The sequence below is a fragment of the Plutella xylostella genome, chromosome 4, assembly GCF_932276165.1.
Source record: "Plutella xylostella chromosome 4, ilPluXylo3.1, whole genome shotgun sequence".
Lineage (NCBI taxonomy): Eukaryota > Metazoa > Arthropoda > Insecta > Lepidoptera > Plutellidae > Plutella > Plutella xylostella.
This window is the reverse complement of record NC_063984.1, coordinates 7,851,162-7,873,495: the sequence shown is the minus strand read 5'-3', so window position 1 is coordinate 7,873,495 and position 22,334 is coordinate 7,851,162. Positions and strand designations below refer to the sequence as shown.

The 22,334-nt window shown below is 38.0% G+C and overlaps 1 protein-coding gene across 1 annotated transcript in view; it reads right to left on the bottom strand.

Annotated features, from left to right (window-relative positions):
* LOC105388924 (protein muscleblind) overlaps positions 1 to 22,334 on the bottom strand; it is a 267,411-nt gene that overhangs the window by 146,105 nt on the left and 98,972 nt on the right. The window contains exon 2 of the mRNA XM_048627309.1: positions 17,646 to 17,684. The gene's annotated coding sequence lies outside the window, so the exon portion shown is untranslated. The remainder of the gene's footprint in view (positions 1 to 17,645; positions 17,685 to 22,334) is intronic.

Sequence of the window (22,334 nt, the reverse complement as noted above, 5' to 3'; positions counted from 1 at the left end):
TGACCAGCCTTTTAGGCACCTTCCCTAATCTGGCTCGTATTTTCTGTTTTGCTCAGTAGTCATTCGTATTATGTAATTTATGTGTCCATTTATTGATTTATGTGGCATTTTAAGCATTACATACAAAAGTACCATATTTAATGTTAGGTACATACCTTGCACTAATTAATAAAGTCAACGTGATGAAGCCGGTAGTGAAAGAACTAATGATGATAAATATTACTCAAGTGATGTTTAGTTTAACGCCCGCCGCCCGATAAATTAAAGGTATTAAAGAAAACACTTCAAAAGCTCGTATAATAGCTGTAAGTTTAAACTTTATATCCTGTTGCTCGTAAACGTTGCTACGGAGAACACAACTAGCGATTGTTTAATTATTTTCGCAATAAAGAAACTTTGTTTAGTTATAAATGAGGTCTTTGCTTTTTCTTGCCATCGTTAAGATTCTTTGCTTGTGATACTCGTAAGCAGCTTGACTTTAAAATGTAATTAGTTTAGTTTGAAAACGCATCGTTTTGTCACTAAACAAAGAGAAAACGGATGCAAAATAGAGACGTTTCACTAAAATACCTTTAGATTGATGAGATGTGTGAATCCGTTCCTAACTCGATGCAGTCCTGCAACTGACGGCACTCAATCACAGTGGGAACGAAGCGACACTCTCATGTCGGCGAACAATTCTGCACTTTAAACCGTTCTGAACAAGACTTAAACTACTCTGAGCGGAGAATGTAGATCAGAATTAGTTCGGCCAACATTACAGTCGCACTGTTCTCTTTATACGCCGGTCGCCCATTCATAGAGACAATGTGGCACAGATTACGAGCCGCAGACGGGACCACTCTCACATTCTGATGCTCTAGATTACTGCAGTTTTGGGAACTCTTCATTTGGCCTTTGAGTATCGACCGGTGAATTCTGGATTTGATTTGATTTGAACTGATCATGCAAGAGGACATTGATGGTGATCTAAAGTTTTCAACATAGCGAATAATTTTGTAAGCTTTTCTGAGCCGGAGCAAAATTCAATCCGCCCCGACCGTAAATGCGAAAGTAGGTAAGTACTTAGTTTCCTCCTGGGTATATAAAACCACTCTACAAATTTCTCAATATATATTTTTTCCTTTTTCCAGAAACCGTAAAAAAAGAAAGATAGTCCCGAGTAACATCTTTCTGCCGTAATGTTTTTAAACTTTGCTAAGTAAGACCGGCCTACTTACGAACAGGAGGATTTGGGAGTGTAATTATGCGGAGTTTAGTCACGAGCCGGATCGGGTGCCGTGGCGCCATTATCGCCCATCATAAACATTTCAGGATTTCATATCCACGGTCCCTCTCTTATTACCGCGTCGCGGAAAAGAATAACATTATTTCGGCACTTCTGACGGGGACTCCGGGCGTCGGCGTTCATATTGTGCGTCGTTAATATTCCGCGCGATGCGTCCGACCTTTTTTATTTGTATCTAAAATTGAACATTTTGTCGCGCCAACGAACGTCCCCGCCCCCTCCTCGGCTGGAAGAAGCGATAAAAATATACGAGACGCTAAGCGGAAACTCGGCGAGTGACTCGACCAGCCCGCAACCACCGCCGAGGTGGCAAGCGACTTGTAGCCAGATGATGAACCGTAAGTAACTGCAAATGTTTACTCCCTTTGATTTACAAAACAGGAAAAAGGACGCGGGACGACAAATGGCTCCATCAAAACAACAATCCGTCGGCGGTCGCCCGATAAAAAAGGAAACTTTTGCCAAAACAAAAACTACCTCGCTGTCGGCAGCGTTTCACTCGCCATTTTATTTATGGAGCTGTCATTACTCAAAATTTGCAAAATTTACAGCTTAGAGAAATTAAAAAAGGGGGACGTCGAAGCGGTATGATCTGCGAATCTGCTGTAGTCAGCTGCCTTTTATACTGGGCTGGCGAGTCGCTAAGATAAGAGGAGGAGCGGACAAATTGTAATAATTGCGAAACGAGATAAGAAGTGACACCAGAAAACAAATGAAGGCTGGCGTGGGCGGGAGCGGGGGCGGGTGGGGTGACGTCACACTCTGCATGCCGGAGCAGCCCTAGCAGAAAATTCTCTCTCCCGATGCGTTAATGACACCGTGTGAAGTCAGCCCGAAGCACACACTGCTCGCAAAAACACTTGAGCGCAGTTACACGGCGATAAAATTAATTAATTCGCTCGCGTTGTGTAAGATATTCTACATATCATTGTAAACTAATTATTTAAGGGTAATGGAGTTAGTTGAGTCTTGTGGGAGGGTCCCGTGGGAGGCTCCGGTCCCGCACCTCGGGGGTCACTCTATATGATGAAAAACTAAGTTTCGGGGCACTGCTGCGCGAGTCTATTATCCTCGACTCTATCTTGTTAATACTAAACGTACCGATTTTACAACCGCTCTGGTTCGTTCGTTTTTCGTCATTATAGAGTAACCCTCCTCGGCCTGTCGTCAGCGCCGACACAAATTAAAATGATAAATCAAACTCGCCGTCGAGTGTCAGAATTACGCGCTAAACTGTAACTCTTCCGTGTCGACGATTTCGTAAAATAAATTGATTACAGAAATAAGTTATTTATTGATATTGGTCTAATTGTTCCGTGTTTATGGAGTTAAGTCTCTAAAACTCAATGGGATTACTATAAAATAAATATACCTAACTATTATTAAATTACTTTTTTTTTGTTTTTACCATTAACGACCACGACTCTTTCTATAATCCGTTTATAAAATAATATAATATCCAAATAGGTTAAAAATATATAAGTAGGTATCTATGTATCTGTATGGTTCCAACCTAAATACGGACAAGTAGCATACTGAATAGCACATTGCCACCAATATTCATTTCGACTCCCTGTGTTAAACAGTAGTAAATGGTCAAATAATGACGCATTGAAATAACAATAACATTAACAAAATATTTGGTAAAATCATGTCGGTTCATTAGTATTGATGTGGTAACGGCCAGTTGGATTTCATTCAATGAGGCGACATTTGCATGAAATTAAAATGGTTGTCTCAAATGTCTAGTGTTGAGGAAGTCAAAATATTCTAGTGTTGTTATTTTACCGATATTATTAATAAAAGTGTATAATTTTGGTAAATAATCGATATGTATATAAAGGTGTTAGTCAGAGACCGCAATGGAACAATAATTATAGCTTGTATGTAGTACGTTCCTTTAGTGGCGCAATGTACCTAAAGCATTAATTTATTATTCAGCAATCTTTAAATTAATTTAATAGCATGTTATATTGTGGTTCTTCTTCTTATAGTGCCTCTCCATCATTGAAGGTTGGCAGTCAGCTCTTTGCAGCGCTCTCTATTCCTGGCTGTTTTAAATAATTCTTCCACGGTTTTTACACCGGTCCACTCTTTGATGTTGCACAGCCACGTCAATTTTCTCCTTCCAGGCCTTCTCTTTCCTTCCACTTTGCCCATTATTATGGTATGTAGCAGCTGGTATCGTTTATTACGCAAAACGTGTCCTAAGTAGGCTACTTTGCGCTGCTTAATGGTACGCACGAGTTCCACTTGCTTATGCATTCGTTTCAGAACTTCGACATTGGTGACTTTATCGGTCCAACTGATTCGAAGCATGCGTCGGTAACACCACATCTCGAAAGCTTCAAGTTTTTTCTTGAAGTTTTCCTTTATGGTCCATGACTCGCACCCATAAAGGACGATGGGCCACACGTAGCACTTCAGAATCTTGGTACGGAGTTTTATAGAAAGTTGTCGACAACACAGAACTTTTTTCAGATTCATGAATGACGCTCGGGCAATGTGGTTACAATACTTGAAAATCATTTAAGAATATTCTGATAGTATTTTGGTAAATTGCTAAGCATATTTTTATTACTGTAGGTATATTGTGTGTTCACAAAGAAAAAACATACTTTATCTATCTAATACTCTATTTAGTTAAAGAAGTTTTCTGAAATTTGCCAATGACCATCTCAGTGTTTTTGTTTTGCTTACACTACCCTTGTTTTTGAAAACATCGACATAAAAGAGCACAATATTATACGCAACACTAGTTGGCGTTCGATTTCCGATGCTAAAACTAATTGCGAGGTAAATCTGTATTCTGTGCAATTTGTCAATCGTCCCGCGGCCGACACTCGATTACCGACACAAAAACTACTAAATTGTTCGTGATGGGTATTTTTATAGCCAGATTTTTTATTAAAACTTTAAAAAGAGGCTATAAGAAGCCTAAAGAAGTTAAAATACACTCACGTGCAATGAAAAGGTTCCACTGAGAAAATCGCCAAATTACTGTATGCTTCTGTGTAAAATTTGTTTTACAACGGTAAATAGATAAATAAAATTACTCCTAAACGGAAAATGCTAGCTTAATGACGCCTTCTGCAACATTGAAGTAAATTTAACAGAGCATCAGAATATTACCAACTAAAAAGGGTAATTTTTTTTTTGAGTAAATAAATTAAATGTTTGAAAAAATTTCGGTGTTTTGGTGTCGGAATTTTTTGAATGGAACTGTTCCATTGTCCGTGAGTGTAGTTATTAACATTTTCTATGAATGTCAAATCATCTGTCGAAAAGCGATAACCGTTGGGGTACACGAGTTCTCGAGGGGAGACCACGAACAGGCAAACGCAGCGTGGGACGCCCTCCTGCCCTCTGGACCGACGACCTTAAGCGGGTCGCCGGTAGTGGCTGGATGATGAGGACGGCCGAGGACCGAGTGTTGTGGCGCTTCTTGGGAGAGGCCTATGTCCAGCAGTGGATGATTATTTTCTGATGATGATGGATCTGAAACTAGCTTTTTCCTTCGAGCTGCTGTTCGCCTTAAAAGGATTTTTATATAGTTGGGGTTCCCGGATAAAAAGAAGGATTTTTTATTCAGGGATATCCAATTAATAGTGATTCTAATAAAAATGGTTCTAATAAAAATAAAATTGGTCGAGTTTGTTTAGTTGGTTTTCCCCAGATTGACCTCGGGATTTTATGAATAAATTTTATAGTTGCTTAGATAGACTCCCTGATAATCTTTTTGGTTTACTATACTACTTTGCAACATTCTGTATAACGGCTAATAAGTATGAACAAATTGAGTATTAAATTTAAGTACCGACCAACTACCTATACTATTGTAAAACAAAGTATGTCATACGACTTATAAGTAATGGCATAACTATCGATGATCGGGAAGTAAACAAGCGACAGTTACTGAAATATTCACGAGATTATGACATCAATCTAATTTGACCTAATATACAGTTGCCATTGCGTGATATGCCAATGGCATAGCTTATTATAATCAACTTAAGCACATCAATTGAAACCATTGCTTAGTGAACTATTTCGAGTTTACCTGCAAATAGTTTAAGTTTTAGTTCCGCACAAACATATTTTACGGCTGTAATTTCAGGTTTATATTATTCGTAAGGTTGGCGGTCTCATAAATATAACATAAACTGAAATAATTTTCATAAATTAAAGATAAGAAAGCGGTATACAGCAATTAATCGTATTAAACTTGTGGTTATATGATATGTACTTATTTAGCTTTGTTGTAAGATTGCACTTTTCAGATGCTCACTCTCATTAAAACAAATTATGAATATGTACATTGTTATACGTAATTATGTTATTATTTTATATAATCTAAAATTGCCAAATGATAGCTTTATATAAAGGCACGTAATAAAGATTGAGATAATGGCTCCATTTTATTTAAGTTCAATCGTAATTTCCCTGTGAAATAGGTAGAAGGAGGATACCGCATCGTCATCGATGAAAACAGATAAAAACGCGACGTTTATCGAAAACCGTTCCTCGGAACACGCATAATGTTTTATAAAATGTCATCCGCCGCGTAATGAGGTGCGGGAACGACTATCGGGACTACAGAAATATGTGTGAAGTGTTATCGAGTGTCGTTGTAAGTCAATGAAGCGAGAAATGGGGCGCTCACCACAGACGAGGGTATACTAATAAATAAAATTATGCCTCAGAAATTACAAGAATACGCCCTCAGCCAGCGATCCCGCGAGATTGGATGTTGGAGATTTTCATCGATATCCTGCTATAATGAATCTAATAGTAAGCTTTTGAGGTCGCCGTTGCTACGAAAAATAAGATTGCTTTTCTGTTGAACAATCATGGAGGAAATAAACCGGGCGGGCTGGGAGAAGAAGGGTTCAACAAGGTCCAAATTCAAAATACGGTCTCGTTTTGGCGGGAACGGTCGTTGGGATTCAAAATTCAAAATTATGCGAGGAGGGTTGGTATAGGAAGATAAAAGGTAATAATAATATTATAATATCATTTTGATTGGATCTAACGTCATCGCCACGCCACGGATTATTGAGCCAAGTGATCTATATCTATCGTTTAGTAAGTAAATTAAAATACGAAACTAAAATACTATTAATTTGAATAATAACATGTTATATTTATTAATGGAAGCTCAAATAATTATTGAGTGTTTTAATTACGAAATTTATTGTTATCAATCCAAGCACATCATTTAAATATGTACCAATTACATTTAAATACCACCTATATTAGTCAAGACTAAATAGACACATATTTAATACAATCCAATATTGTGTATATTACCTATACCATATAATGTACCATACCATAATGCATACTATAAATATCCATCTTTCTTGTCCAATTTTGACACCTAAAATCTCGTTAAATTCCAACAAACAGTAAACACCTGCACCATTTTGGCTCAACATTCCTTCACAGCCAAATAAATTTGATATTGCTTATCCCCTTAGCAATAATACGATACGTTTCGACTAAATTGGGGACAATTTGCACAGGTTTTGTCCCAGAATGTATGAGTTAAATCTATCTGTACATATATTAATGTAACTTGAGTGTTTTATAATGTGTTGCTTTAATGAATTTATGTGGCTTGCGTCGCAATATTGTGGCGTAGGCTTCATACTTATGTGTAATTAAGATTTATTGTAATGTATTTAGTTGCGGATACTAAGCCTATTATTATGCAGGTATATTGTGCTAGGTACTTGTAACTTTCTGTAAACAAAACATGGGTTCCTAGACTTGTGTTATCTTAATTATCGTTGTTCGAAATTTGTTTTTTTTTTAATTACCTATTGAGTATGAGGACATAATTTTATGTTTTTATTTACGAACTTCTTTGAATGAAACAAGCATTTCACTGAAAACCAGCAGGCGTTTCCTCCGGGAAGCAACACACTTGTTCAATTTATTTTATTCTTTTTCTTATTAATTATTTTATAGTTTTGTTTCCTTGTACCTACATGAAATAAATGTGAAATCTTTTCTCTATTTTTTCATTCACAAAAATCGCAGAGTACCTTTATTGCACTATAAAGGTGAGAACACACTGCACGTGACGTCACTGAATACTCCGCATCTCGAGACAATCTGTCCCGAAGTCTCGAACAGTCACGATAATGGCCGCGCCACCACGCGACGGCAAATGTAAATCGGTCTAATTTATACGAGCGATAACGTCGCCGGCCCGCTGTTAGCCGTAATTATATTGCTGAAGTGAGGATGTACTGATCAAATCCCAGATTATACTACCCTATGTATATATTATGTATTAAACTGGACCTAATATTAAGCGTGACGGTCTTTCCTAGTAATTGCAGCGCGGAAGGGAGTCGAGATCTTAGGTTGCGCTTTGATGTATAGAGTTAGAGGGGTATTGCAGAACTGCTAGCCCTTTCACAAACTGACTTCTAAAATTTTTGTTGCTAGTCTATGCTCAGCTTATGAATTAAAATTAAATACATAGGTAGGTAACGACAAGTTATCCGCATTATTTTAGTGTCTCAGGATTAGTACCTAAGACTCCTAAGAGACACTCCCTTTAGTTAATTAAACAGCCCCATCAAAATTAACAGAAAAACATAAAAGTAACTGACCTGTAACTAAACCAGTATTTACGTAAGAAACTTTTAGGAACCAATATATTTCTGGCAGGTTCTTCCACAGTGGCCGATAGTAAAAATTATTGGGCGATAATGCGCGGTCTACACGGGCAATAAACGTGGTAATTATAGGCCAACACAGAGACAAAGCCCGAATGGGCTATCTATTTGAGTAATTGTCCGCCGAGGGCCTCGGGCCGCCATCTTGCGAGTGGATCGGTGTTCTCAGCAGTAAGCTGCGTTCATTAAATGATAGGGAAGTACATACTTAAAAGAAAGGGCGGAAATTATAACGCGGGTGTTATTTGAACGTCGGTGTACTACAAACAAGTACTACAATTGATAAATGAAATGAAAGTATATAACTACAAAGTATATATGTACCTACATTCGTTATGTTGAAAATTAAGGTATTAAAGTTATCGTTGTCAAATCTGCACTGACAGGAGCCCTACTCGTAAAATTCAAAGATTTACATTCTATAGTAAAAAACGGAAATTGAAGCGAAGCGCCGAGTAATAAATCAGCAGAAACTTAAAAACTAACTTTCGCAACAACTGCCACTAATTCACCATCTTTAACCAAAAGCCAAATTATTAAGGACGCAGCTTAATAATTAACGAAACATTTCAATAATTTTATGAAAACCCCAAGTATTGAAACACGAAAGGCTGTTTAATTATAACACTGGATTAGTTAAGAAGCTGGAAACCGAAGGCTGTGGCTTATCTGGCGCCAAATGTTTCGAGGCAACTTTTAACGAGTTAAGAGTTGCCTAAGTGGAGTGCACCGTGGCGCCTTCGTATCCTTAGTAAGGCTTGAACACACCGGGCGGGAGAAACGCACCCATGTCAACTGCGGATGAATCAAAATACGACGCTTCATCATGGCACAATAAGTGCCAATTTCTCCATAGTCGGTTATCTAACCTACAAATTAAACGTCATTTCCATATAAAATTCATGATAGATGTGTCAAAAGTCAACCACTACTCCCTGGTTTTGCTCTAACCGACTATGGAGAAATTGGCACTAATACGTTAATGTGACAAACATTCACCAACTTCGTTAACGCTTTATTTAATTAGTATTCTGATTATAAAGTTGTACTCGTATACCAGATTCAAATCAGTCAGACCAAAATATCTGCAACACTTAAGAATCTCAATATTCTACCGTTTATAACGTGTTTCATGGACATACGACTCGCAATGCGTCCATTGTGAACAAGCTCTTATCACTTAGACATAAGATTAATTAAACAACGGCAGGATGGCTGGAGACTACTCCGACATGTCCCGCCTGTCGCCGCCAACCTTGCCAAATTAAAGTCATAAATCAGAATCCAAAGACCGGAAAGAGAAATGTAATAATGAAGAAGTTAGTCGAGTTTCCACCCGGAAACCGGCCGGTTCGGAAACGCCGGTACATCGCTAATCGAGATGCGATCATCCTTATTGCTGTAGTAAAAAACGTGATTACTGTTCGATGTTTTTACGAACTGAAGGGTTCGGTACTCAATCGATGTGGGTGTACATAGTTCGCGTAGTTGTTTTGTATATACCTATATGGATACTCACTAGATTTTCGCGCGAGCTTTTCATGGTCCAAGATCCCCGTGAGAATTCTGGGATACAATAATATTATTACTGTAATATTGCTTGAAAGATTTTATTTAAGTATTCATTATCACATAGGTACCTACACTAGGTATATTTGAATTGAATAATTTGTAAGTATTTCGTGCTTGTTGTCAACTTATGCTGAATATGTAATTTAGCTTACACGAGTAAGCTGCTGTGTTTGCGAAGCATTGTGAAGAAAATCTAGCACCATAGAAAAACTGAAGCGATTATATGATGTTGATGATAGAATCGATTTCCAATCATACTTAAACATTATTAAAGTTACAATCTGAAATAAAAAATCAACCGTAAGCCTCGGCGAGTGAAACAAGTCGATAAAAGCACTCATTTCAAAATATTACTGTCGGAAAGAATAACATTTCGAGATATAAATGTCAAAAAGTGCAGCGCACGGCTCGGCCGATCGGACGAAATAATTCCCCTGTTTGTTAAAATAAAAGTATAATAAATATCTGTGAAAATGGACTCCTGAATGCGTTGTTTCACCTACTGAGTGGGGTATGGGTTCCGTACGTTGTTTTCTACAGACAAAGCTCTGGCTATGATAATACTAAACTACTTGAGCATTTCATTTAAATGTATAGCATGCAAAATTTACAGATCGCCGCGTCAATTATTTGAGAAGTATTTCATTATTTAACAAGCCCACGGGATCGAAAAAAAGTTGAATGTGAGCCTGCAGAAAAATGAGCTTATTTAGTTGTGAGTATCTAGTGTAAAAAACATGCACAGCTGCAATTGGTAAACCGTTTTGTACTCTACAGAGCCGAGGCAGGGAACCCTCATGATATCATTATTTAATGTAATTAAACATATTATACTCAGTTTTCATTATAATTACAACACATTCAACTCGTAATGGATGTGTACAGTGAGGGTTCGAGAGAGAAACTTACCTATTAAATACAGGATGTTTGCAAAAGTTGTATTGTTATGCACGATAAATACATTTTACAGTGATGAGATGAAGAAACAAGTATGTAGTAAGTAAGTATAATACATGTATATGTATTGTACATGGTATAAACTGTACAATTATAATACTCTGTTTTGTGTAATCCTCATTAACGTTATCTATATCTGCGGAGAAACCAATAAATCATTTGACTGGTAAGTCCACGCGTGGCTACTGTGATGTCAATGAAACAAGCAGTAATCGCTAACTAACTTTATTATAACTATACGGTACCCACATACAATGATATCCAAATACCCCACATATGTCCCCCCTTTTATAAGTTTACATAAACTACTAAGTACTAATACAAACTATAACTAACCAAATACATTTTAATCTATTTCTAATATTTTATGCCTAATCGATCGTTGGTATGCGCGCTGTGTGCGCGCGGTGGCTCCCAGCGGAGGCGGAGGCGGAGTGAGGCCGGTGGCGGCGGCCGCAGCCCCCGCGGGCTCCGCGCGGCCCTGGGCCTCGGGGCCTGGTGCCTCGCTGCGCGTGTCGCCCTCCGCATCCACCCCCGCAGTGGCCGAGCGCGACTCGACATCGCCGAGATACGGCTCCCCGTATCAATTTCACAATCTAAGATGCAATTGTCAACTTTAAGCCTAATAAAATAGGGTTCATTACCTTGTGAAGTAATTTTAATGTGGTAGAATTCGTCATCCGAACACTCACTCATATAATTTTGACGTTTAACTGACCTTGCACTTTCCCGATAACGCACTTTATTGCACATCACCTTTAAGTGACCACGCTGGTTACACTCATCACAATTGTAGTTTGCGAATTTGCACCGATCTGACCGGTGCGCCTTGCCGCACCTCCAGCAAGACTCGGGGGCGCGGTCGGGGGGGCGCGCGGAGCGTACGCCTGCGCCTGGTGCGCCCGCGCCGCCGCCCCCGCCGCCGCCCCGCCGCCCCCGCACTGCATGCAGGCCCTCGCCCGCCGCGCTGCCGCCGCCGCCACTCGTGCTGGCGACCTCCGCGTGCCTGTCTGCTGCCTCCAGCGCCAGAGCTAGCTCCACTGCCTTGTTGTAGTCGATCTCTTTCTCGGCAAAGATCCTTGACCTCATGACGTCACTTCCGAGACCCGACACAAATTGATCACGGAGATTTTCTTCTAGTTTTGTGCCAAAATTACACGTGACCGCCAAATGTTTTAAATGTTGAAGATATTCCGTGAGGGTTTCGCCGGCTCGATGCCGCCTCTGACGGAACACGTGCCTCTCCGCTATTTCCGAGCGTTGGGGCTCAAGATGGTCGGTCACGAGTTTCACCAATGTGTCGAATGATTTTGTCTCAGGGTCTTCAGGAGCACATAGGTCACACATCAATGCATAAGTCGCTTCGCCTACGACCGTTATCAGCATAGGTACTTGTAACTCGGCTTTTATCTCGTTCAGTAAAATGAATTGTTTGACACGACGCACGTAGGCCGGCCATTGTTTGGAATTCAGATCGAATGGCTCAATTTTACCGATCGGCATTATTATCGTCACCTTTCCGACTATAACGTTAATAAAAGTACCGATTACACAACGAATCACTCTGATAACCACTTTTCACACGCGTATTTATCAATATTTGTTTATTTTTCACTCCCGTCGCCAGTGTGATGTCAATGAAACAAGCAGTAATCGCTAACTAACTTTATTATAACTATACGGTACCCACATACAATGATATCCAAATACCCCACAGCTACGACGAACAAGAACACAGTATTTTCACAGTGCTGTCGCTATAAAAATGACTGGGATCGGTTTTGTTAGTCAGACTCAACTAAAGCATGTATTTATGTTAAAACACAAGACAATAAGCAACGAATTGGTATATGTCTCGAGTAGTTATGTCTGTATATAGCACTGTATTCTAGTGGTAGTCACACATAAGTAGGATGTATCAGGGTAAAGATATTGGGACAATTCAATTCATTTGTCATGTTTGCCACAACATCTCATGGTGGCGCACTGCCAATGGGATGTTCAATGTTCATGTTCGTACACCAAGATTCATTACTTTAAAATATATTTTTTTAGATTATTTAAATGCAAACTTTGCTTCTGAACTTTGAAAATGTTGAAATTAGTATACAACTCCAATCCTTCTACAGTTTTCCTTGAGGCCTTGAAGAAAATGTTCAGTGTTAACTAAAAGCTTTCCGCCATAAAAAAATATCCATCCATGCCGCTTATAGTGATCACTTCCAGACAACCTTCGGATGGTTGGACTTTCATAGAATAGAGACTTAACATTTCTCATATAAGCGAATAAAGTTGAATATTATAATATTGAACTAGTTGTCCCTGAAAAAATACTATAGGTAGGTATTTGAAACCACATTCTAAAGTTATGCATAATGTGATACCGTAGTAAAGTTGTCACAAGAAACAATGAATGTTTTATTCTTGGAAAATTGTGAAGCCTGACGTCAAAATATTGAAAAATATGAAAATTACACAAAGTAATCCGTTGTAGGAATGGAGTATAAAATCAAATCGTTTTCAATAGAGATCTGACTGTTGCATGTTTTACAAGTCTTGTAATTTGTATTGAAAAAGTCTTATATTTCCAGCGTTTATATAGGTACGAGTACATATTGCAAAACCCAATGTTAAATAATCATCTATAAATGCTCTTCGCTATCACTCAAAAGTTTTTAATTAAAATGTAACAAAGTAAATTCTTACTTGATATTAAATTTAATTAATTAAAATAAAATAACAACTAAGTAATTATTACTCAGTCTTTCATTCTACAGCATTTATTTTGCTTTTCATTGAAGGCAGTTGTTTCGTGTTTGAAAGGGAAAACATTTTAGGATCAAATGTATGACGACTCATCTAGCTAAATGGGTTTTGGTCAACATTTAAAAGCATAAAAAATTTAATCAAGACGTTTGTTTTAATGATTTTTGTGAAAATACTTTTATAATTTTTAAAACATTAATTTTACTAAATTGGGTGATGGGCAACTATACTCACATCACACATTATGATATTTATAAAATATAGATAAATAAACTTAAGTAATGTATCGAATTGTGCGTCAAGGAAATAAAAAAGTTAAAAAAAGTTAGGTACATTAGGTACATCTGCACCGCTGAAGTATGCCGTCTTCAGAACACCTCTCCGCGCAGCATATCTTTCAATTTAAGGTAAAATACATAAAATAACATTGAAATAATGTGGAGGCGTGGTGCGTAATGAAACAAGCCAGATGTACAAAACACGGAATGTAGTTTATGAGACACGGTTTCGCTATTACAGTCTAACCAGAGTGTGGTGACCTATCGTCGCGGTTGACGGGTGACTTTTTGGGGGTATCATGCGGCGCTTTGCCGGGTGTCAGGGGTCACGCATCGCTGGTTCAGCAATCCTGCGTGGTTGAAGCAGCGGGTTGCTTACCCTATAGTAGTATTGTGAAATTACAACGCCTGATATAATATTAACAAAACAAAATATTTGCTATCCGCTCAAGGAATTTGAATAGGAAAGGAAAGAAGAACGAAGTAGCGCGGCTGGGCCAACTGAGTACTTATGAAATTTTATGTGAGCTCGTGCAAAAAGCGACTTATGAATTTTGTAGCTTACCGTTGGAATAACTTTGTGTTGAACCTCCATTTTCTTGTTCTGTGTTGTTTATTTTGTTATTGCGAAATGAGTTAAGCAATAAGTAGGATCTACATATAGTTCACTAATCTCGTGATCATTGTCAAACATAATAACTAACAATTTGGTGAAGCGGACCCAACCATCAAGGCTACATAATTTCAATGTTGCCCATTTTTATACCTAAGTCATAAACAGTTATCTAGAGTCTGGGTTCCGAATGGGAATTCATTATGGTATGGGGCGCGCAGGCCACGGCGGGGGTGAAGGCGCGCCGGGCTGGCGACGGCGGGCGGGGGGCGGGGGCGGTATTCTGGGCTACCCGAGCGATATAGCCCACTGATAACTTTGCGGTCAGTGTAGTGTAGAGTGAACCGAGCCAGTTCACTTGCTAATGTAAATAGATTAGATTCATCCTTTAAAAGCTACACCGTAGGTGGAAAATGTTTTACTCAAGCTAAAACCTATTGTTGTATGTGAATAAGGTTAGAACGGTGTGTAAGTTGAGTCTTTGAAAGGTTAAACGAGTCGGAACAACATTGGCTCTACATTTACTGAAACAAAGGAAGCACCTGTAAACTGTAAAACTAACGGGGAAAACAAAATGACATTGGCAACAGTAAGTACGGGCGCCTCCTACTTTAATTGCTATGTGCTCGTTAGCGCTCATCCGATTTTCCTTTGGTTTCAAAAGAGTAGAAAGAAAAAAGGGGTTTTTCGTGAGCCGAAAAAGAAGTCCAGATGTATGTGTTGTCGTAGATAACTTCGCAATACTTATTTACTTTCAGCCCGCGAATAAAGGTGATTAGGTAGGTACAACTTATGGTAACTTTTCGTTAACTTTGTGTCTAGGACGAAGGTACAATAGAGTACAAAATATGGAACTCTTGCGCATCGATGAAAGACATGTATAAAATTCTAGCTACCTAAGTAGGCACTTATGATTTTAAATAATAAAAGCAGGAATCACCCTACAGTTCTAGGTATAAAATCCGTAAATTCAATACACAAATGAAAGGGAATGTGCTACGGGTTATCTCCCGCCATCGCCATAACAATAAACGTTAAGAAAAATTGCTTGAATCCTTTTCTCTTTTATGCGAACTTTGTATTATTTTAAAGTATTTCAATTAAAATGGACATTGTTTCATAAAAGAAGATTATGACTAGCACCGTCTTGACGCGGACAATAACATTTTTGTTTAATACGCTGTGTTGAATTTGCAAAAGTCTAAACAGGTTAAAATTATACGATAAAGTCTTCCTTTTGGATTTTTGGGTCAATGATGAAACTATTTATAAATTTTATGTTTTTTTCCATAACTAGGTACTGAAAAGAAGCTTAGACTATAAAATATGTTCTTTTAACCGTACTAACTCTTTAATTATTTCATATTGTTTATTTATTCGTTGGCAGATTTTTGAACTTTGTGCTGGTCTATGGAACGTACGAACGGAAAACTACCGAATAGTTCTCCAAGCCTGTATTTAGCTACGATAGTATCGGCTACCCTCAGATCATTGTTATTTATCCCGGTGTCTGCCAACCTTTATTTCGTCCATGTCGGCCTCACTTTATTTGTCTTCGGGATCTCGGGGTACATTAACGTATTTTTCTTGTCTATTAAGGAGAAGCTCACCTCCGAACTTGCTGGCGAATCGCGGAATCCGACCGCGGTTCGTTTGTTTGTTTTTTAGTTCCGGAATAAGTCAAATAAAAGTTGACGATTGATTGTGCCGTCGAGAAGCTCGTAATTTCGAGGACGGTCGTATCGTGATGCATTTAATGCGGACCTTGTTTTTAGTTTCTTTTGCTGTGGAAATTGTTGGCCAACTTTTGCGGGCCACCGAAATGAAAATGGAATTTTTCAAAAACGGTTGTAAGGATTATTTAGTGGATCATAACAGCTTCAGCTGAGCCGATAACAGTGAAATAGTCGTTTGCATAACACGCTGAATCACGCTAGTGGTGTGGAGTAAACTCGCGGGCTATTATAAGACGTCCTTCACACGGTTGCGGAGCTGTAAACACCGGGATACACTCATCATCATATCGTTTCACAACGAATTAATCCACAAATTGGGATAATATTTACAGTTCTCGTAAATGAAACGAAAATACCTAGGTAAGTATATAGGTAATGTAAAAGGGTTTCATGTAAGTAGGTAGAAATTTCTTCATACCATTCAGACAGGCTTCGCTTTTTATGGAGCCATAAAACGGAATTCATGCCTACATCACATTCGCTCTATAATATTAAACTAGAATAAAACACAAACACGAGCTTTTTTGGCGGCACTATCTGGGAATTGAATTAAAGTTGGAAATAATACAGTGAATTACCTCCAAATTGCTCAAGGAACAAATCCGTTCTTAACTGGAATCAGTTGCATGAAAATTGCAACAGCGGGCCATAGCGGGGGCGCGGGGCGGGGCGGGGGGCGCAGCCGAGCGTACAATTATAACGAGAGAGTATAAATCAGAATGAGTTGTGGCATGTTATTAAGGCTATTCCAGCACAAAATAGGAAGACGAAGGCAGAACCCGAGCTCGATGGGAATCGTAAACCCGAACTGCACAGCCAAAGCGAAACTGCTCCATTTTTAAAATACTACCGAATATAATAACCGTTGTTAACTGCGGGGAATCACCGTTTTTATTCCGGTGTGCGAATAAATTTTACGCTTCAGTCTGAGTGATTTTGCGTGATTTATTTTGAGCGTTTTAAAAAATTCTAAACAACATTGCTTGTTTCAGATATGTCATTTCAGCTGTACCAATGTGGAATAAAAAAAATACATCCGTATATTGGAATCCAGCTGGGTTTTGCCACGGCTCTATAAATTAAACGCTACACACATTCGAATGCTAATAAAAGGTGTAATAACACGCGATAAGAACTATTTGTTTCATCTAATAAGCGGCGGAGGTGCTTAGCTTTAGTTGCCCCTCGCCCGCGCCCCTGGCGGCGGTAATCGTTAAGAAAATAGTTATCTGTGTGAGGGAATCGAAAATGTCGTAATTGCACATCCAGCCTCGCACTCCATTCCCCACTGATTACAACTGCAAGATAAAAATCGTGATCCAGCGCCATAAAAAGGTGTGGGTCCCGTCTGATAAGTTACATATGTACCTAGGGAATTTTTCAGTTAATACTTATCCGATTAAATTAACAAACTAAAAGTCGCGGAGCTGTAGTTGAAATGACAAGCTGAGACACCACCTTTTGGATTTATATTTTATCTAGGTATATAGGTATATCTACTTTTATTGTATACAAAGGTATTAACGGTATTTAACTAAGACTTAAGAAAAAACTAAATAAAGTCATTTTAAAATAATTTATCTAAGGTCTGATCTCCAGTGATCCGTTAGCACGGTCGAGTTACGATCTGAGGACTAAGTCTGATCGGATCACTACCGACTAGATCTATCGGGACGTTTCCCGAATGATTCGCCGTTGTTACGGCGTCAGGCCCGTGAATACAAATAGACAGTAACAACATACCTTTTCGCAAATTATCTCCTTGTGAGGCGGCAACGCAACCTGAAAATAAGGTTTTGCTATTGTAGTGTTTTTTCAGCATAGTTCATTTGGAAAGAAAGGCATTTACATGCGCAAGTGGCTATTAGACTTAACATTTGTTGGGGTTCAGGTGGAGTGTTTTGAGGGAAACTGTTATGAGTGTCGGGTTATTGTCGGCTATGAAAGTGAAAACTCTCTGTAGTTTCAGGAAATACCTACACATTTATCGTTTTATTAAGTACTATTATTACGACATAAGTATTGATTTGATGATACATAGTGTTGAAAAAGTGGTATACTTAGGCGAAATGGGGTGGGTTTTACGCTAACAGCATACCACTTATATGAAAAATCCTGTATTTTGCATGTTTTCAATCAAAATTACGCACCGGTAGTTAAATTTTGCACGTAGTGTGATCGTGTCCATTTTGTTTTCAAGTGAACACTCTGTATTGACAGTACATGATACAAGTGATAATAAAATAAGTGTTAAATGTACCTATGATGATGATGATGAAATGTACCTAGACTACACATTTTAAATTAAGCTTTTCTATAATCATACATGTAAATAAGGGCGAGGCCGCATTGGTGCATTGCGAAGTCGTAGCTATACATATTTTTTTGGCCGTTCCTTTGCGTCGACGCGACGCAACGCACCAATGGAGCCTCACTCTTACAGAAAAAAAGTGGAAACCAATTCGCAAAATCTGAATTACAAAGGGGAATCGAACCTCGCTCATCCATACGGTAAATCAACGCTGTTATTACGTCGTCGGAATGCCATTTTAGTTATTCAACAGGCGCCAACACTGCCACACACGCTGAAGTGCTTCACACTTCGATAAAATAATTTACCTACAATAAAACTGAAAGCTCTCTGATTGGTATTGCAGTGAAAAGCGAATGGCGGCGCTGAATCGGCGCGCCTATTTAGAGAGTATTTTTTGGAATTTACTGAGTAATATTTTAAAATTTTCGATAGATTTAACATAATCCCGTTTTTTTTTAATTGGGCGTTTATCTCTTCTACTAATAAGTAACGTTTAACCGGTTGAATACCGTCAGACACAAATTGACTCAACACAAATCTATCGCGACGACGAGCGGCACAAAAGGTGATAATTGAGAGCATCAGTCAAAAACGCGTGTTTCAAAAATATAGTTCATGCATAAATAAATCTAATAGGTGACAAGATAGTGGTCAGTTGAAAAGCCACGAAAATTCTCCGAGATCACTGAAAATAGCATTCGAGACTTTAATAACCATGTTTACTGCCAATAAAACAAGATACGCATCAGTCGGGAAGAGTCCTCTTTATTTGTCCTAACGGTGGAGTTGGGCCTTGACCTTTGTCTGGGAAATTTGGGAACAGCCCTAAATCCCTTCCTTTGTTGCGGCAGCCAGTCTGTTATGATAGGGAGATTTTATTGTCGGACGCGATTTGTTAGAGTTTTGAGAGAACTTGGACGAGTAAATAAGGATAATCTTGCGAATGAATAATGAAGAGAGATAAAGATAAGGAGTAAGGATGTATGTATAAAATAGGCTGTGTCACAGCCAGTTTGAGACATACAGAAAAAAAAAGTAAATTATCATTTTATCATTTAATTAATTCCAATAGCTAATTAGATATTCCTTTATGTTCTCGAAAGACAATAGTAGTTTAATAAGTGGCTTGCTTGCTTGATACGACACGGTCGCGGAGTGATGCGGCCCGCATGCCCCTGCTCCGGTAAACAACAACGACTCCGGCGATACCCGCCAGCTGTTCCCGCCTGCAGCCGACGCGCAATATCCCTCTTACAAAATAAAGGAATTCCCCGCGACGACAATCGTTCGCCTTCCTTTCGGTACAAATACAAACGCACGCCTCCGAATGACTTTACAAAAATTTGCATGGCGCGCGCCTTTTTTCTTCTTCGCGGAAAGCAATTTTTGTACGTCGCTCGCGATACGGGGCGCGGGAAATTGCACTCGTTCCGCGACGTTTTGCCGCCCCCAGTGAGCGGGGGCGGGGGGCGCTGAGCACAGACGATTGTTCAGGGCTACTTCATATTTTGGTCTGGGGCGGTCTCGCGGGAGATAAGGGTAGTTCATGTGTGAAGGGGATACTTAGTCATGATAACCCCTGAAAAAACTTTCACATGAGATGTTGGGCGCTTGGAGTAGTGAAATGAATAACGCGTCGTGTCTTAACTGTATTAAACTCTCTTTATTCAGTAAAATAGTAACATATTTATATGAAGATTCTGGAATGCGCTATGACGTAGACATGTCAATAAAGTCTAGTTTGGCTATCTATTAAAAAGAAGGTATGCGACTTGTGACGTATGTTGTTTAGAGATAGTATTACAAATATTTATGGAATGCATTGTACTACGTCACATGCTACACCACCCCCCTAATTTTGAGAAAAAATATTGCAAATATTTTTTAAAATTACACAGACAATGAAAAATGCAATTACAACATAGGTACTTACTACTACTAAAGGTTACATAATTATTTAATAGTTAAGGATTACATGGTTTTGGATTACATAATAAAATATTCTAAAGATACATTTCGGTTAAATAAAAGTAAGTTCACTTAGTAAGTAATTTCAAATGATTACATGTTAATTTTTTTATAGTTAACAATATTTTTTTTTTTAATTTTGGTAAACATAACATTTATCTAATAACATAATAGAGTACTGCACTTGACCTTTGAATAGATTCCTGTCTCCAAATATGGATCATGTTTTGATTTAAATTACAACAGGCAAGATCCTAGTTGAAATATGACACGTTGGAGTGTATTGATGATGCGAACAAAATATGTTTTTGTTGTCATTAGTAAGTCTTCATATATCAGGTATATAATTACCACTCACTGATATTTTTCAGTAAGTATTATCATTCACATTAGGTATTTTATATTTTTACGTTGACTACACGTAGATACACTACGGCCACGTATGTCTTTCATCATTGAACTTATAGTCAGTAATTGTGTTTTTATATTATTATAATTCATTTTATTTTATCATCATTTTCTTTAGTGCGTAATATACCTACACTATTCCTTTATTTAGTGTCACAAAATATATCTAATTCCCTCATGAAGAAAGCTCGTTTCAGACATGATCTGGAATTAACATTGAGTAACAAAATCTGCAGTTTAGGCAAATAATCGCGTCTTGTCTCATAAATATGTTTTTTTTTTTCATAATTAATCATAAAAATAAATGTCGATTCCGGCAAATTTATCGATTTTCAAGTAGGTATATTACTAAAATCACAATTTAGATACCCTTGAATCAATAGTAGTATTCTTCCTTGGCTCTATGAGATTTTTCTCTTAAGCAGCTTGAGCTTTTGTCATAATCGATAGCAAATAAGCATATTTGCATTTTTTTGTTATCACTAGAAATTTCTAGGCGCGGTAATCGTCTCTGCGACGTTGTATTTTACTCATTATTTAAGTATTTTTTTATTTGTATATTTGCATGTATAATTTACACCATGCTTATTATGCGTGTACGTCTATACTATACTACGCTTATATTTATCGCGTCCATTGCGCGTTGTGCACCTTTGCACTATTATTTAATATTTCTTTACTTTTGTGGAAAATTTCTGCATTTCTACACAGTGGATGCTCGATCACACCATGATCAGAAAGAGAGTCCACCACTCTTTATTGAGTTATGCCTTCATCCTTGTATTTATAATTCTTTAAATATTGATAAATAGTCAATATACATATATTTTCTTGTCTATATTAGTGTAAATGTAAACTGTTTTGTAAGCCCCTCGTGATTATTAAATGCTATTAAATATTTTTGTTAATATATTTTTTTGCCGTCGTTGTCGTCAACAATCGTTTCTAAAATATATCTAATTATTAAAATTAATACCTTAAAGATCCAATTAATTTATTTAAAAAAAACATAAGTGAGACTACTAAAAAAAATAATTCATAAATCTATTAAGTAGAATAAAAAAAAAAACCTAAAACCTACATTACATTAACGAACTATTTACTTAACTTTCGTCATATTAAGGATGACCAATGGCAAGTTTTCACTTCACTTTTTTACTTTACGCACTGCACTCATCACGTTACACTTTGACGATGACATCACTGCACTGCTCGCATACGTTGTCAACGCATCACGCTGATTCACATCAGCCATCAGACCAGTCTCCCTGCTCCGTCTGTCTCCAGCTCCATCACCAGCCGTCAGCTCCATTTTATTGTACTGCTCCAGACTCCAGGCGCCATCCAATTATGCTATTTATTTATATTAACTTTTATTTTTCACGCACTCCAAAATTATTATTTTTTAAAGGATTTTATTTTAATTTATTTATTCCGACACATAACGCGTACTTTTACGTTCGAGTGCAACCGGCACTGCCGCGACTCGGCAGGCCGGCTGTCACGGTCGCCATGAGATGTTGGGCGCTTGGAGTAGTGAAATGAATAACGCGTCGTGTCTTAACTGTATTAAACTCTCTTTATTCAGTAAAATAGTAACATATTTATATGAAGATTCTGGAATGCGCTATGACGTAGACATGTCAATAAAGTCTAGTTTGGCTATCTATTAAAAAGAAGGTATGCGACTTGTGACGTATGTTGTTTAGAGATAGTATTACAAATATTTATGGAATGCATTG